The following is a 17,299-nucleotide window of genomic DNA, read 5'->3' on the forward strand; positions in this document are numbered from 1 at the left end:
TTTTCTCTACTCTATCTCTGCATATTATGTTATAGCCAGTGGCTATAATCTTATTATTATGGTGTTCTGGTTTAAGCCATGTTTCAGTTAGCACTGCTATTTCTGGTTTTATATAAAGCTAAAAGGGCATGAAAGTCTTGTATTTTGTTAAGTATACTTCTTGCATTTATGTTAATGAAGAGGAGAGAGGAGGTAGGTCTATAGTATAGGGGGTTTGGCTGATTAGAGTCTGTGTATGGTGTTGTGGTGGTCCCTGGATTAGGGTGAATTTCACCACAGCAAATTAGTTTGTGGAGTAGGTGAAGATACGGTTTAGTTAGTTTGTGTAGTAATTTAGTATGTCTTAATGAGGAGTGAGTGTTAATTCTGACTGACAGTTTGAAGTGGGAGTAAGAGACTGATCTAGAGGAGGTGAGGTCTAGTGGTGTTACAAAGTTTCAGGGCAGTGGATAGAGGTTTGATTTGCCATTGTGAGGGGGTACTGATATGTAGCTGAGTGTGGTAAGAGAAGAGGTAGGAGAGCAGGAGAAATGTGATGATAGTACATAGGTAGAGTAGTGCTTTTATTAAGTGGGACTGTTGTTTATAGTTCATCATGTCTGGTGAAGAGTGTTTAAGGGTAGTAACTTAAAGTAAGTGGGTTTGATATATTAATAATGAGTGATAGTAAGGGTGTGGCGAAGGGTGTTGGTTTGTAAGTGATATGTGTGGTGTGAAACTCTAATTGGGTGGGAGGGAACTGATAAAGGGTGTGGTGTATAACTATGAATGTAATTAATATGGGGTGGGTGGGAATGGGGGTAGGGTAGGGGAGTGGAGTTAGTGTAGCGAATGGAACGGGGCAGAGCCAGTAGTCCAAGTAGTTCAAACAAAATAGTCAGTATATCAGAGATGTGTTGTGTAATTCAGGGAGCTGGAGTGTGGGCAGGATGGGTAGTAAGAGGCAAAGGTGCACTCTAGATTATAGAGGAAAAGGAGTGCAGTATAACTAAGAAGGTAACAGATATATGGGGTGGTGATGCCTGCCGCTAACATGTGATGCAGTGTTTGACCAAACTAAAGTCAATCAGCTGTCCTTAAGGGAGTACACTATGTAAAGTACACTAAACCAAGAAGGTTAGCATACAGTCACTACTTTCAGGCTATGGTTCTCTCAAACTTTTTTGCTGGGTCCACAGTATTTTCTGGGCGATTCTTCTTAACTGATGTAGGTATTTGATGGGAGGGGGAAACCCTTAAATAATGGCTATGAATGGTCTGGAGGAGGGAAAGAGATAGTTAGTACTCAGAGTGTTTGCATACAGGCTAGAACAGGCTTTTTGTTCAAATTTTGCTTTCTTTTTCTTTTTGTTTTTGCACTACTACCATAGGTATACAAGGTTCTAGCACAGCAAGTTGGTCATTCAGGTGTTATATTTAAGGAGCTTTACCTTATAAACAGCAAAAAAAAAACAGTTCAGATGGTGTTCACTTATTTTATTTAAACAGTGCAGTCATCAAACAGCAAGACCAATTTAGAAACTGCAAGGCCCAAAATATGTATAAATATCAATGAAACAGTAAACCAAGTGGAGCTATGGTATCTGAGAGTACATTAAAATGTCTCAGTACAATGACAGGAGGCTGGATATGTCTCCAACTCTGTTTACCCCTGCAGGTCAAGCAGAATCTTAATTTGCAGTTATTTAGTCCGGTAACCCAAGCCAAATGTTGTCCACACAAAAAGTGGGTTACAAGGACTTAACTATCAAGGTTTATCTAATAAGTATATGATGTATTCATCAACATTCTACCTAATCATAGCATTAATAAGCTATATCCAAAGCAAGCGGGAGTTGCTATGCTATATTATAGACAGCCTTTGCTGTAAACATTAAGCGTTTTAAGCAGACAGTGAATTACCACTTTAATGGCTGACAAATAGATATACTAGTGTGGCTATTATGTATACACTTGGATGTTAAGTAAGCCAGTATCCAGAAATAATCAGGCTAATTCAATTATATATCAGACAGCATACAGCACGCAATGTTGTTTAACTAAAGGAGCTGTTGTGCGCTTGCCTTTACTGTTCCTAAATTATAAGGCAATGCACTTGGATGGTATGTAGGCCAGTAATTAGTCCAATTCAAGTATGTAACAGCCAGCATATAGCATGTAATGCTGTTTAACTAATTAAAGGAGCTAGTATACGCTTGCCTGTACTGTTTCTAAAAGATAAGGCAATAATCAGGCTAGTTCAAGTATTTAACATACAGCATACAGCACGTAATGCTGATAAACTAAATATAGGAGCTAGTGTACGCTTGAATTTACTATTTCTAAAAGATAAGGCAATGCAGACAACTTACAGCCGTGACATAGTTATTTAACACTTCTACAATGTACAGTTGCACTCGTGGTTTCCTCTTGCCTGTGGGTTAATTCACGAAGCAGAGTTAACTCTAAAAAACATTGTACAGTTCCTTAAACATGAATTTACTTCATCAGATACTATTACATGTACAGAAATAAAAAATAGCAGTAGAATTCCTTACCACTAACACTCTAGCAAGCACAACGGCAGCAGCATCTACGGGGAGGCTAGGACAGTTTGAAAATGGTGCCTCAGCAACAGGGTTCCCTAAGTAAACTTCCTTGGAAGGAAGGGTGTAAGAGGGAGGAGCCAGGAGAGATGGACTTCCTTAGAAGGAAGGATGTAAGGGGGAGAGGACAGGAGAGCTGGACAGGAGGTACAGGAATGTTGCAGATGGAAGGGGGAGGGATTAAGACCTAGAACCAGTAGTCCAAGACACTGGAGAGTTTGGAAGACTATCAGTGTTATGTGAAAGAGAGCCTATTACTGCAATATGCATCCTATATGGGTGGAAGGTAGTTATGTGGCAGTTAAGTAACGTTAGACTAAATTCAAACAAAATAGTCAGTATATCAGAGATGTGTTGTATAATTCAGGGAGCTGGAGTGTGGGCAGAATGGGTAGGAAGAGGCAAAGGTGCACTCTAGATTATAGAGGAAAAGGAGTGCAGTATAACTAAGAAGGTAACAGATATATGGGGGGGGTGATGCCTGCCGCTAATCTGTGATGCACCACACTAAAGTCAGTCAGCTATACACTAAACCAAGAAAGTTAACATACATTCACTATTTTCAAGCTATGGTTCTCTCAAACTTCTTTGCTGGGTCCACAATATTTTCTGGGTGATTCTTCTTAACTGATGTAGGTATTTGATGGGAGGGGAAACCCTTAAATAATGGCTATGAATGGTATTCACTACTTTCAGGCTATGGTTCTCTCAAACTTCTTTGCTGAGTCCACAGTATTTTCTGGGTGATTCTTCTTAACTGATGTAGGTATTTGATGGGAGGGGGGAACCCTTAAATAATGGCTAGGAATGGTATTCACTACTTTCAGGCTATGGTTCTCTCAAACTTCTTTGCTGGGTCCACAGTATTTTCTGGGTGATTCATCTTAACTGATGTAGGTATTTGATGGGGGGGCCCTTAAATAATGGCTATGAATGGTATTCACTACTTTCAGGCTATGGTTCTCGCAAACTTCTTTGCTGGGTCCACAGTATTTTCTGGGTGATTCTTCTTAACTGATGTAGGTATTTGATGGGAGGGGGGGAACCCTTAAATAATGGCTAGGAATGGTATTCCCTACTTTCAGGCTATGGCTCTCTCAAAGTTCTTTGCTGGGTCCACAGTATTGTCTGGGTGATTCTTCTTAACTGATGTAGGTATTTGATGGGGGGACCCTTAAATAATGGCTATGAATGATATTCACTACTTTCAGGCTATGGTTCTCTCATACTTCTTTGCTGGGTCCACAGTATTTTCTGGGCGATTCTTCTTAACTGATGTAGGTATTTGATGGGAGGGGGGAACCCTTAAATAATGGCTGTAAATGGTATTCACTACTTTCAGGCTATGGTTCTCTCATACTTGTGTAAAAACGTAAAATAAAGACTAAAAAACAAACAAAAGTGAAAAACGGCAAACAAATTAGTTATAGGGCTGATTTTTGGTGTTTAAGTTGTCTTTAATGATGTTGACTGAGTGGTTGTATATGTATATGTTTTTAAACCCATTGGCACTTTAAATTTGAAACTGCGTAGAATTAAACCAATTGAATTAATTGCTAATCGCTAATGGGGTAAATCTGTTAAGGTTAATTTATATAAGTAAGAAGCTTTACTATGCAATTCTTGTCTGATGAAGGTTGGGTATTAGCCCATCTGAAAGCGCTTACAATAAACTGTTTTTTGTTTTATGAAGTGGTTTGTGCTTCATTGCAGTTTGCCATTTTTCACTTTTGTTTGTTTTTTAGTGTTTATTTTAAGTTTTTACACAGTTTATGATGTCAAGTGAAAACGGAGCTTCTGCACAGCATAATTGGGCCACTTCGCAGCTTCTGTTTAACCAAGAGGATAATTCCAGCATGAGTGCCACTCAGAATTCTTCAGAGGCGAATGCCTTAGGCAACTTAACTATGTTAGTTAACCTTCTGCTCGGACGAGTTGAAGCCTTGTCACAGAAGGTGGAACTAGACGGAAGGCGGAACTCTGGACAACATCAATCTAATGCAGGAAGGGATGTAATCAACGTCACAACTTCCACCGGAGCTACAGGGTTGCAACAACTGCCACCAGATGTTAATGGCGTTCATATGGCACCAACACATATGAAAGCAAATGGAGAGGGGGTCATTGCGTGACCAGGCAATAATTTACAACAAGCATCTGTTAATAATAGTGCTACAATTCCCTCAATGGCTAACTTTTTAAACAACAAGGATTTTTTTGTTATTAATTCAAACCCGGATGGTGCGGATATGAATGCTGAGGACCGGGTGAGTACCTTTACTGAAAGACTCAACTCATTTGATAGCAAGCTCTTTAAATGTAGAAAATTGCAATTAGAGGTTGCATATCTCCAAGAATGTATTACCAAGAAGGTAATAACGAAAGGGTTACACCAGTGGCGTTACCCTGTTGGACTTGTAGAGAATTCTACATTCCATCAAGAGCTACTGGCTATGTTCGTTTGGCAAGGGTTTGATTTTTACTTTCTTTAATTAATTACTATAATGCCAAAATTGTGAGCTTGAAAGAGGAGTTGGAAGTGCTTGAACATAGCATAGACATGGAATTTACAAGATATAAATATGACTATGCAATAATTTTTACCAGTATAGAGGCTACTACACATAAGCTATTAATAAACAAAAAAAGAAAGATTGATAGAGACTTAAAGGATTATGCAAATAAGAAAGCCTACCCCCTCCCCCTTGGTTAATCACAATCTATTAAGCAATAAAGTTGATAATAACAGGGTGGCCCAAACGAATGTCACTGAGGACATTAGTGACTCGGAATCCTCACAGGTGCGAACGAGTGAGCGAATTAGGACTAATACTAATAGTATAAATGGACAAGGAGAAAATCAACAACAAGGGGAGAGCCCAAATAACATGTAGGGTGACCAGGGTTTTCAGAGGGTAGGCAACAGGAGAAACAACAATAATCAGACAAACAACAGGAAATAATGGCAGAGGAGAAATCAAAGGAATCAACGGAAGAGGTGACATAACAAACATTAGAAGGACCAAGAGTACTTATGAGTCAACAATGGGACTTTAAAATATATAAACATACTGTCCTGACAATTGACCAACCGTTGACTGAGTTTTTCTCCAAAGGTCTGTCCTTTGTTCCTGATAAAAAGGCAGATTTGGTTAAAACAATAATTGATCTTAAGTTATTTGTACACAAGTTGAATTTAACCTATAGCATGGGTAACAGTTCCACACTTTTTAATAAACAGAGGGTGTCTAGTGTCTTTAATCTACCACTATATGGTGTACTAAATGTGTTTGAAAGGATGTGTGAAACTGACCTGAGGTCAAGGCTGGACTCCTCTACACATGACAGAACTGCAAATTTAAACATTTCTAAAAATGAATTAGACTTCATCTCCCTTCTCAACCAATGTAAGGTCATGAAACCAGATAAGGGAGGAGGTCTAGTATTTATGGATGAATACCAATATGAGAACAAAATGTTTAATTATTTCCAGTCTGGAGAATAAACAAATGCCAATGTAAATGAGGTCAACTTGGCATATAAAAGCATTAGGGGCTTTGGATGACTTGTTCATGGAGGGCAGTATAGATATTGATACCTTTCAATATCTAACTATGCCTGCCCCAAGAATTCCAGCCATATTTGGCTCTCCAAAACTGCACAAAAGTTTGGTGGACCCACCTTTAAGGCCAATTGTGGATGGAAGAGGTCCCATCACTTATTATTATCAGTTATTTTACATTAAGAAGGTTCGGGGTCTGCACTCTTGTGGGAGGAGAGGCTGGACTCTGCCCTTCTGAGCTGGGAATTTCTGGTTAAAGGCTTATAGTGCCTGCATATTTGAACTGTTTCTTACTGAAATTGGTACACCTTGTTTGCTGTAGCATAGACAAGATTCAGGCCTGCGGAATATAGCTTTGTTTGTATGCTTGTTGTTTGTTTGCTTGTTATTTCCCTGAAATGCTAATTCCACCTAAAATGCGGCTTTTCAGCACTTCTGTGGATCCCTAGTGATATCTGCATTGCTTACTGTACTTATTTCCTTGTTTCACTTGAAAGAAAGTTACTGTTTGTCGTTTTTGCATTTAAGTTACCTGTAACACATTGCATTTAAGTTACCTGGCACTTGCTCACTAAAGCAATTATATAAGTCAGCACTAAAAAATTAAAAGCATTACACCCTCACAAACTCCCTTTGAGTACCTTGTTCCCCATTGGCCCTTTTTTTCAATTATAAAGGAATTCCCAATACTATACTAGCATGTCCAAAGGTCAATTGTCAATCTCCTCTCTGGTCCAGCTGGTGAATCTGGGAATCCTGAGGCAATGTTACAACTGCCTCATGTACACAGACAACCATCTCCTCCCAACAAATTCCAACACATGTGAGAGATGCAACCATATAGCCAAACTGGAGGCTAAGCTCTTTCAACTCAGTACTGGTGTAACCAGTCAGGAGGAGAAGGAAACCACACTCACTACAATTCCAGTCTCACACAAACCTACCACGACAGAAAACCAAACACATAAACACACAAAAACATACTCGGAGGCTCTAAATAAAAATCTGCCTAAGCAGCAGAGACCTCCAAAGCAGACACCCAAGCAAACGCTACCCCAAAACAAAACACGTGCAACACATAGCTCACAAAGCCAGTGTGCCAAACAGTCACAGCCCTTAAGGCTAAACAACACACCTAATACACTTGTAATAGGTGACTCTATCGTCAGGCACACTGACGTCCCGCTCACCAGGCTGAACAAGGAGAAGGTCACGGTGAGCTGCCTGTCGGGCACTAGGATCCGCCACATAACACAAGCACTCAGGTCACTCCAAGGCAAGTACAAATATGACTCAGTCATTGTCCATGCTGGTGTGAATGACCTGAGACATACCTCCCTGGACTACATGAAAAGAGACATAGAGGAGCTCTCTGAGCATGTAGCCCAGGCTGGTATGACCCTGACCTTGAGTAGCATCTTACCCTCACCATGCATGATGTCACAATATGAAGACAAGATGATCAATTTCAACAATTGGCTTAAGTATTGGTGTCATTCAAAGGGGATCCAATGCCTGTCAGCCTGGGATGACATGCTCGACAAGCCACGATGCTTCGCTAGAGACGGCTTGCACCTGTCACCCCTGGGCTTTCGGATATTGGCAAAGGCTCTTGCTTCCCCCCCATAGTGCCTTCTTTAGGCAAGGCTCAAAAGACAAATCCACCTCCATAGGCATCACAAGGGATAAAAAACTAAGAGTAATGCTACTCAATGCCAAAAGTCTAAACCTCAAGATGCATGCACTCGAAACTCTCCTTAGCATGGAGAACATTGATATCTGTGCAGTAACAGAAACCTGGTTCAAGGCTCCCAAGAGCACTGCAGCACTACCAGGTTATACCTCATACCATGCTTTTCGGCCCCAAAACTTGGACCGAACCACAAAAGGAGGGGGAATATCAATATTCGTCAAAGATACCCACACCTCCATGTTGGTGGCACAGCACGAAGCATCAGAGACTGTCCATGTGCAGCTAACAGTGGGTAAAACTGCCTTCCAGTTTATAGCCTGCTACAGACCACCCTCCCAAACCCAGGAACCCCACTCGGCCTTCCGGAGAACACTGGAAAATATGAAAGTCTCTCCAAACACCATTATATTGGGTGACTTCAACTACCCAAACATAGACTGGGAGCATTACTCTAGCTCCAACACCCTAGCCCAAAGGTTCCTAGAATTTATAAACTCAAATGCTATGGAACAACTTGTTACCACTCCCACAAGAGGGGAAAACATACTGGACCTGATCATCACCAACATGGGGACTCTATGCTCCAGACCACAAGTGTATCCCTCACTGGTAAGATCAGACCATAAACTAATATCACTGGATATTCACATCCTGACCCCACCCACTGCCCAGAAAACCACAGTGAAAAACTTCTCTAAAGCAAATTTCACACTCCTCAAAACCGAGGTAGAATCCTTCAAAGCCCCCGAGCCTGTGGAAAATACGTCCCAGACCGCAGAAGCCTTTATAAACGCATTCTATGAGCACCTTCAGGAATGCATGGATCATGCAATCCCAAATAAAACCAAGACCCAATCCCCCAAAGGCAGACATCCTGTCTGGTGGACCCCAGCCATAAATAAACTATACAATAGAAGGAGGAAGCTACTACACGATGGAGCAAAATCCCAAAAAGGGAAGGCATCTCTGATCAGTATTAGCAAAAAACTACGGGCACTCATAAAATCATCTAAGGCCAGCTTCGAGAGAAAAATTGCACAGGACACTAATGATAATCACAAGGCTTTCTTTAGTTATGTTAGGAACCTGGGTGTGAATTCCCAGATATGCTCAGAATTACTCCAAAATGACAAAAAATACACCGAACCCACAGACATTGCCAACATCCTAGCTGACAGGTTCAGCGCAAACTTCTCCCGCCCCTCCCACCAAAGGGCAAATATCTATCCCAGCAGAGTGCTGCCCCCCTGACATCTCAGATGCTCAGGTAAGAGCCACCCTCTCCAAAGCAAAAAACACAGCATCAATTGGACCAGACGGTGTCCCGGACTGCATCCTACATGAACTCCAAGAAGAGCTAAACCCAAACATAAAACTACTGTTCAATCTCAGCCTTACTACAGGATATGTACCCAAAGAGTGACGTACAGCAACAGTGGTCCCTCTCCACAAAGGTGGTGCCTCAACGGATCCTGGAAACTATCGCCCCATAAGCCTGACTAGCTTGGTCTGCAAAGCTATGGAAAGGATCATCATGGACCTCATAAATAAAGATATTGGGGACCTACAGACACTGGATCCTACCCAGTTCGGCTTTATTAAGGGCACATCTTGCTTCTTCAACCTGGTCAATTTCTTTGAAACAGTCACCAAGGCCATTGACGAGGGGAAGGTGGTCCACACAGCCTACTTGGACCTCGCAAAAGCCTTTGATAGAATACCCCACTCAGGCATTATAGATAAGCTCTCCAGCTTAAAAAAAAACCCCTATGTCACTAGATGTGTTGCAAACTGACTCAAGGACAGAACCCACATGGTTAGAATTGCTGGAGCCATGTCAGACTCCAAACCAGTTACAAGTGGTGTCCCACAAGGCTCAGTCCTGGGACCTCTCTTGTTCGGTATATATTTCTCGGAGGTACAGGCCAACACGGAAGGACTGTGGCTGACCAAGTTCGCAGATGACTGCAAACTGGGTGCCATAATCGACTCTCCAGCCAACACAAGCATCCTCCAAAAGGGCCTCATAGAAACAGACAACTGGTGCCAGAGCCATGGTCTCAAGCTAAATGTCAAAAGTGTATAGTCATCCCCTTTGGCAAAAACAAAGTGCCCACAAATTACCACATAGGTGGTAATCCATTAAGTACAGAAGAAGTAATTAGGGACCTGGGGACCCAAGTTGATAGCAATCTCTCATTTGACAACCACGTGGCCAAAGTGGTTAGAAAAACATTTTATATAGCCCACCTAATCATGAAGGGGTTCACATCTAGATCAGGGGAGGTCATCGTGCCTCTTTACTCATCCCTCATCAGACCCATAATTGAGTACAATGCCCCTTTTGGGATGTACCTTACCAGACACCTGCAGCAACTGGAAAGACCCCAAAAGTACATCACCAAGAGGATCAAAGGGCTCAAACAGATGCCATATGCTGCCCGGTTAAAGAAACTCTAGCTCTACTCAGTGGCATACCACCTGTTCAGAGGTGATCTGTGCCTTACGTATAAAGCCATGTCCAACCCGGAATTAATGGACATGCTGCACCTCAGAAAATCCAAATCCCATCGAGCTACGCACTCGAGAGACTTGAACCTCAGCACTGAAATAAATAGGACATGCTGGAGGGACAGAATCATAACCCAGAGGCTCCCTTCACTCTGGAATAAAATCCCAGTACAGGTTAGGCAGAGTCCCTCATTGACTCTCTTCAAGAGGAATCTTGATGAGTGGATGGGAGATCGTAGGTTTACCCCGGGTATCACTTCTGTGTCACTGTTAGACAGAGGCACAGTACACTAACCTCGAAAAAGGGCATAGCAAAATGAATTTAAAATGGGGGGCAAAAGCCAAACACACTCTGGCTAGGCTTATAAATGCCCTAGGGCAGATAGCCTAGTATGAACCTATGAACCTATGAACCTATTATGCTTGTGCCAAGTACATGGATAACATACTTAAACCATTCATCCAGGATGAGCCACAGATATGTAAGGATTCCTGGAGCTTTTCGGAGAACATTAATCAAGTAGATTATAATGAACAGTATATTTTTTTGGTCATAGATGTTAAAGATTTATATACTGTCATTCCCCAACTTCTAGGGATTGAATGGACCAGGAATTTTAGGCTGTATAAAAAAGCTGATAATACAAGTATTAATCTTGTCGAAACTCTTTTGGATTTGATTTTATCCAATAACTATTTGGTATTTAAGGGACAGTTTTTTCTCCAAAAAACAGGAATAGCCATGGGGTCCCCACGCGGAGGCAGTTTTGCCAATAGCATAATGGCCTATTGGGAACGTAACATGCTCTTTAACAACAATATGTATCAAGAACATGTAGCATGGTATACCAGGTATCAAGATGATATGTGTCTTATTTGGAAAGGGCACATTGATCAGATACCTAGGTTTATAAGCAGCATTACTGCGATGACTGATTTTCTTGAATTTACATACACCATTGGTATAGAAGAAATTAATTATCTTGATGTTAGGATCAGCAAGGGTAGAGGTAATAATAGATTTAATGATGAAGTAAGTATTAAAAGAGAATCAGGGCACTTCAGGCCCCTTTTAAGTGGTGGAACCATGAATAGGGTGGACGTAGGGTCTATTGATATCAACAGTAATTCTAATAGTGGAAATAATAAGTCTCTAAGTCTTAACTTTCTTTTTACATATAGCATTGACCATAAAATTATTAAGGAGATTATTATTAAGAATTGGGGTATAATATTAGAAGATCATGCTTTGTGTAAGATGATAGGACTTAAACCCAAGTTCACTTACAGAAGAGGCCCCAATCTTAAAAACCTGGTAGAGATGAGTAGGAAAAATGTTAAAGTGGTTGGTATGAGTAAATGTGGAATGTGCCCACAATGTAGATATATCTTGCCAAGAGACAAAGTCAAAATCAATGGGAAGGAATATTACCTAAAAGATAAATACAATTGTGAAACAAAAGCAGTGGTTTATGCAGCTATGTGCGAGAGGTGTCCCTCCTTCTACATAGGTAAAACTGAAAGAAAATTAAGAAAAAGAATTTATGAGCATTAGTATGCTATTGGTAGGAGGGACATCACTAATGCACTGGCCAAGCACACCTTAGAATTTCCAGACCATATGTTCACTTTTGTAATTCTACAGCAAGTCCAAAATGATGTGAGGGGAGGCCCATGGCAGTTACATTTAGAGGAACAAGAAGTCTTATGGCAAATTAGAACATCAGCCTATGTTCCTCCAGGTTTGAATGAATATGCCTCTATTAAATGTATACTTAAACTAAAAGCATTGCGTAGATAATAACATATAAATAATATGCATATAAAAAAGTAGTGAGCAAATCTCGAAAATGTTAGACATAGAGTCCAATATGTATATACATATGTTATCTTCTTTAGATAGGCATGTTGGGTTATAAGGTAATATTCAAGGTATTGAAAATTGAATATTGTTTCTATATCTATACCCATGAATGTCAGGGATAGACAGGTTGTATTATATTGTTTATTGTTTATTTTATAATGTTTACAACATGTATTATGTTGATAATGCTGATATGCAACACTTTTCTTGTGTTTTTTGTTTGTTGAATAATTAGACTGATATTAAATATTGTAAATATTATTAGGTTAGCGGAAGGTTAACTATATGCAAGCTATATACATATATGTGTATATATATATATATATATATATTTTTTTTTTTTTTAACTTTAATATATATATATATATTGTAACTTTAGTAAATTGTAATATTCTGATGATATAATTCAAGAATATGAGATTGAAGAAGAAGTGGTTAGATTTTTATAAAAAAGCTGTAGGCATTTTTAGTTATAGGGCTGATTTTTGGTGTTTAAGTTGTCTTTAATGATGTTGACTGAGTGGCTGTATATGTATATGTTTTTAAACCCATTGGCGCTTTAAATTTGAAACTGCGTAGAATTAAACCAATTGAATTAATTACTAATTGCTAATGGGGTAAATCTGTTAAGGTTAATTTATATAAGTAAGAAGCTTTACTATGCTACAGTAAACTGCTTTTTGTTTTATGAAGTGGTTCGTGCTTTGTTGCAGTTTGCCGTTTTTCACTTGTGTTTGTTCTCTCATACTTCTTTGCTGGGTCCACAGTATTTTCTGAGCAATTCTTCTTAACTGATGTAGGCATTTGATAGGAGGGGGGAACCCTTAAATAATGGCTATGAATGGTCACTAACACGTTTACAAGCATAGCAGCAGCAGCAGCATCTATGAGGAGGCTAAGACAAATTATTATCCATTTTTGGAAGTAAATGGGATACAATTATGTGATTTCTCAAAGACTGCCTTCCAGCAGCTTTCCATGTAAAAAGGCTGATGTTTGCCTTAGTTGAGTCTTTTCTTGGTTGGCAGTAATACTGCAGAATAAGGTACATCAAGGAATCAGATCTGTACTGTGTGTTAATAATATATCAAGGGCAGAAAAATTCTAAAACAAATGTGAAAAAGGAGCATATGTCTCAACACAGGTTGAGTTACATTGACTTCTGTTTCACCTGATTAAGTTCTTACATTCTCCTTGGATATTGTGAATAAAGAATTGGTCAGCACAAATTAAGTTCACAGACTTCATCATGTTCTGCTAATGCAGAATAGACTACACAGCCAAATGAGGTATTTCTTTTCTGTCAGCTTTGTGTTTCATCTGCAAAAAGTAAAACTCAGTTCTAAGATATAGCTGTTTACTTTCTGTGGAAAATGAATACTAGACTGGATTCTGAGTTTTCTGCTATGAGCAATCATGACATAGGTAAACAAAATCAGATGTATTCACACTAGTTTGTTTTTGTCACCTGCACATCTTAAAGTATCTCAGATATCCTCAATCTAATTGTCTATCACACCAACAATAATTAATTTGAAGTTTCATATTTATTTTATTTACATTTAAATTTACATTTAAATGCTGTGTTGTACTCAGTTAAAGTCTCACTCAGGGTCATTGTTAGGGATTGCATATGCTGAAAGTTTCAAGAAAGGCTCCTAGTTCTTTAGATTTTCCTGGTGTTTCTAAAAATTCAGCTATCATACTTTATTCCACAAGCTTCTTATAGCTATTCCTAGGCAAAGTGTATTTTATTGGGAGCCTTGCTGATTCATAGTGGTCCCGCATGTTCATTAACTGAGATGTCAGGAAAATCAACTTTCAAAAACATAAAAAACTGGTTATTTCTTAGAGGTACCATCTTGAATGTATAGTAGCTAACGTAATCCTCACCTGGCTCATTTCATGCACATATACCTCGAGCGATAGACAGGTTTCTTCTCAGATGCTGTGAAAATGAGATATGCAGAAGTATGCATTTTGAAATGACTATTTCTTCACAAAACTAGTATCATTACAACCACTGCATAGATTGAGCATAGCTAGATAGTAGTTTGTTTTGCATGTAGTTTATGTGACTATAGAAAGTTGCAACCTGTAACAAAACACAATAACTACCACAGTCATTAACAACATACACAGACTTGCCCAGTTGTGCATGGCAAAGATGAGTAAGTTAGGAAAGTGAATTGCATAAAGTAAAATTTTAAGAAAACAGACACTCAAACATAGTAATAACAAAATCCCATTAAGTAAGTTACATTGCAAAATAAATGGTTGAGGTAAGGGAGGAGGGAGTAAAGACTGGGAAAAATTCAATTCACTTTAGTGACACAGTTTTGACAAGTCACATTTGCTGGTGGTGATAGATTCTGTGGCTGATGCCTGTCAATCAATGAAACCACACCATATCCTGAAACCGCAACCCATCCCGTGTAAAAAACACAGGGTGGTACATCTCTGAGAAATAACCTAAAACTCTAGTGCCTCAGCAGAGCCTTCCAAGGGGGATACAAAGTACTAATGTAACACAGTACAAGTACAAAAAGAAATGAATAATTAAATAAATAATTCATACTAGTTTAAAAAGTAACCAGTGGGTGTGGCAGTAGTAGTGCAGTGGTTAACATTGTTGCCTCACAGCAAGAGACTCTCCGGTTTAATCCACAGCTGGGGTGCCTTCTATGCGGAGTCTGCATGTCCTCCCTGTGGTTGTGTGGGTTTCCTTTGGGTGCTCCAGTTTTCTCCCACATCCCAAAGACATGCTGTAGGTGGATTGGACAGTCTAAATTGGCCCTAGGTATGAATGCGTGCATGTATGTGCCTTCTGTGGAAGGTTGGGTGCCGGGCTGGCAACTCAACACCATAAAACTCCACTGCCAATCATAAGCAGACAGGTGATTCACTGTGGTGACCCCTAACAGGGTAAAGCCGAAAGAAGAAGAAGTTTAAAAAGTAGCCAGTAAACATAAAAGTTCAATTAAGGTAGCACTTGCAATTTTTTTTCTGTATTAATACATTAAGATTTTAAGGTCTCATATTTAATTACTGTGACACTTTTCTAATATAGCAATATTTTTTAATAGAACTATTGTAGTTGTGTATTTGTTCCAATATACATCATATCATCATCATCATCTTCTTTCGGCTGTTCCCGTTAGGGGGTCGCCACAGCGGATCATCTGTTTCCATTTCTTCCTGTCCTCTGCATCATGCTCTTTCACACCAACTGCCTGCATGTCCTCTCTCACCACATCCATAAACCTTATCTTAGGCCTTCCTCTTTTCCTCTTACCTGGCAGCTCCATCCTTAGCATCCTTTTCCCAATATACCCAGCATCCCTCCTCAGCACATGTCCAAGCCAACGCAATCTCACCTCTCTTGCTTTGTCTCCAAACTGTCCAACCTGAGCTGTCCCTCTAATATACTGATTCCTAATCCTGTCCATCCTAGTCACACCTAGTGCAAATCTTAACATCTTTAAGTCTGCCACATCCAGATCTGACTCCTGCCTTTTTGTCAATGACACTGTCTCTAACCCATATAACATAGCTGGTCTCACTACCCTCTTGTAGACCTTCCTTTTCATTCTTACTGGTACCCGTCTGTCACAAATCACTCCTGACACTCTTCTTCACCCATTCCACCCTGTGTGTACTCTCTTCTTCACCTCTCTTCCACACTCACCATTACTCTGAACTGTTGATCCCAAGTACTTAAACTCATCCACCTTTACCAGCTCTACTCCCTACATCCTCACCATTCCTCTATCCTCCCTCTCATTTGCACACAATATACAATTGTTCAAAAAAGAAGAGTCACTTCCATGTTTATGTAAAAAGAGTTTGCTACTGGATTTTTATTTTTATTTTTATTGTCCCTAACATAGTCCTGCAAGCATAACAATAAATGTTCTTTTTGTTTCACGTATAAATAATGCATTGCAGGGATGTGCTGCTACATGTATTACATTGCTTGAAATATGTAAAACGTAACCTCTACTTTAAAATTTTTAACTGTCAGTCCAATCAAAATCCAATATTAATGCATATGGAATAACCCCCACAAGCAGCACGTCTTCATAAAGAGACATTGCCTGACAAAGTCACATTATTAGTGAAAACAAAATATTTGTGCATGAAATAATCAGCCAGATACTTTCTCTTGTGTGGGAAAATGGGTGACCTCAATTGAAATTATGTCTGCCTCTGCTCCTTCCATGTATTTTCCTACAATAATACTGTGGGCAAGATATGCTGGTGTTGATGTGCTGGCAGTTGTTCTTCAAATTGTATTGATTTGTTAGATTCTAGGCTTCAGCCTTGTGTCGATCTCTCAAATTTGTGGGCACACATTGTTGTGTTGTTTGAAGTCTTAGACATCTGTCAGAAACTATGTCCTGGTAGGCTGTTCAGTGGCTGACCAAAACACAGACTGTTTAAAATTGCCCCAAAGTGAATAACCTTTATTATCCGGATAGGCTTTGTGGTCTGTTGTTAATTTTCTATTTTTTCTCGAGACAATATCTCATTCTAATTTTTTGGTCTTCAGAAAAACTTTGTTATATATTTTATAAACATTAGCACTCTCATAGACTCTGCTTAGAAAAGTACTATAAATCCTACAAGCTAAACTCAAAGAATCTATTCTGTAAGAACATAGCCTTCTTGCTCATAATAACTTAAATATAACAATACTAATCCAAAGACTTGCATCTGGAGCATTTTTCCCAGGGCCTCCGCTAAAAATATGCTCTGTCCTAGTCGGACTTTCCGGTCAACAAATGTTAAATAAATAAGTAAATAAAGAAAATAAAAACTCTCCATAGAGTAGTGAAGAGAGAAGCTATACGTAAAAAAACTTTTTATGAGAGAAATAATATAGTATGCCAGAAGATTTACAAAACAGTCAATTAGTAAAATAATCATACTTATTTGCAATAAGCATAACATCTAAGTAAGACATGTCCTTAACAGCTATATGACTAATTAATCAACTCCAAATCTATTAAAGTATAGTGTGGCCACTAAGTGTAGAACAAACTACAATCTACCTAATGAAAATTATACAAAACTTTTTTTTA

Source organism: Protopterus annectens, chromosome 1.part1 (genome assembly GCF_019279795.1).
Source record: "Protopterus annectens isolate FY-2018-M chromosome 1.part1, PAN1.0, whole genome shotgun sequence".
Lineage (NCBI taxonomy): Eukaryota > Metazoa > Chordata > Ceratodontiformes > Protopteridae > Protopterus > Protopterus annectens.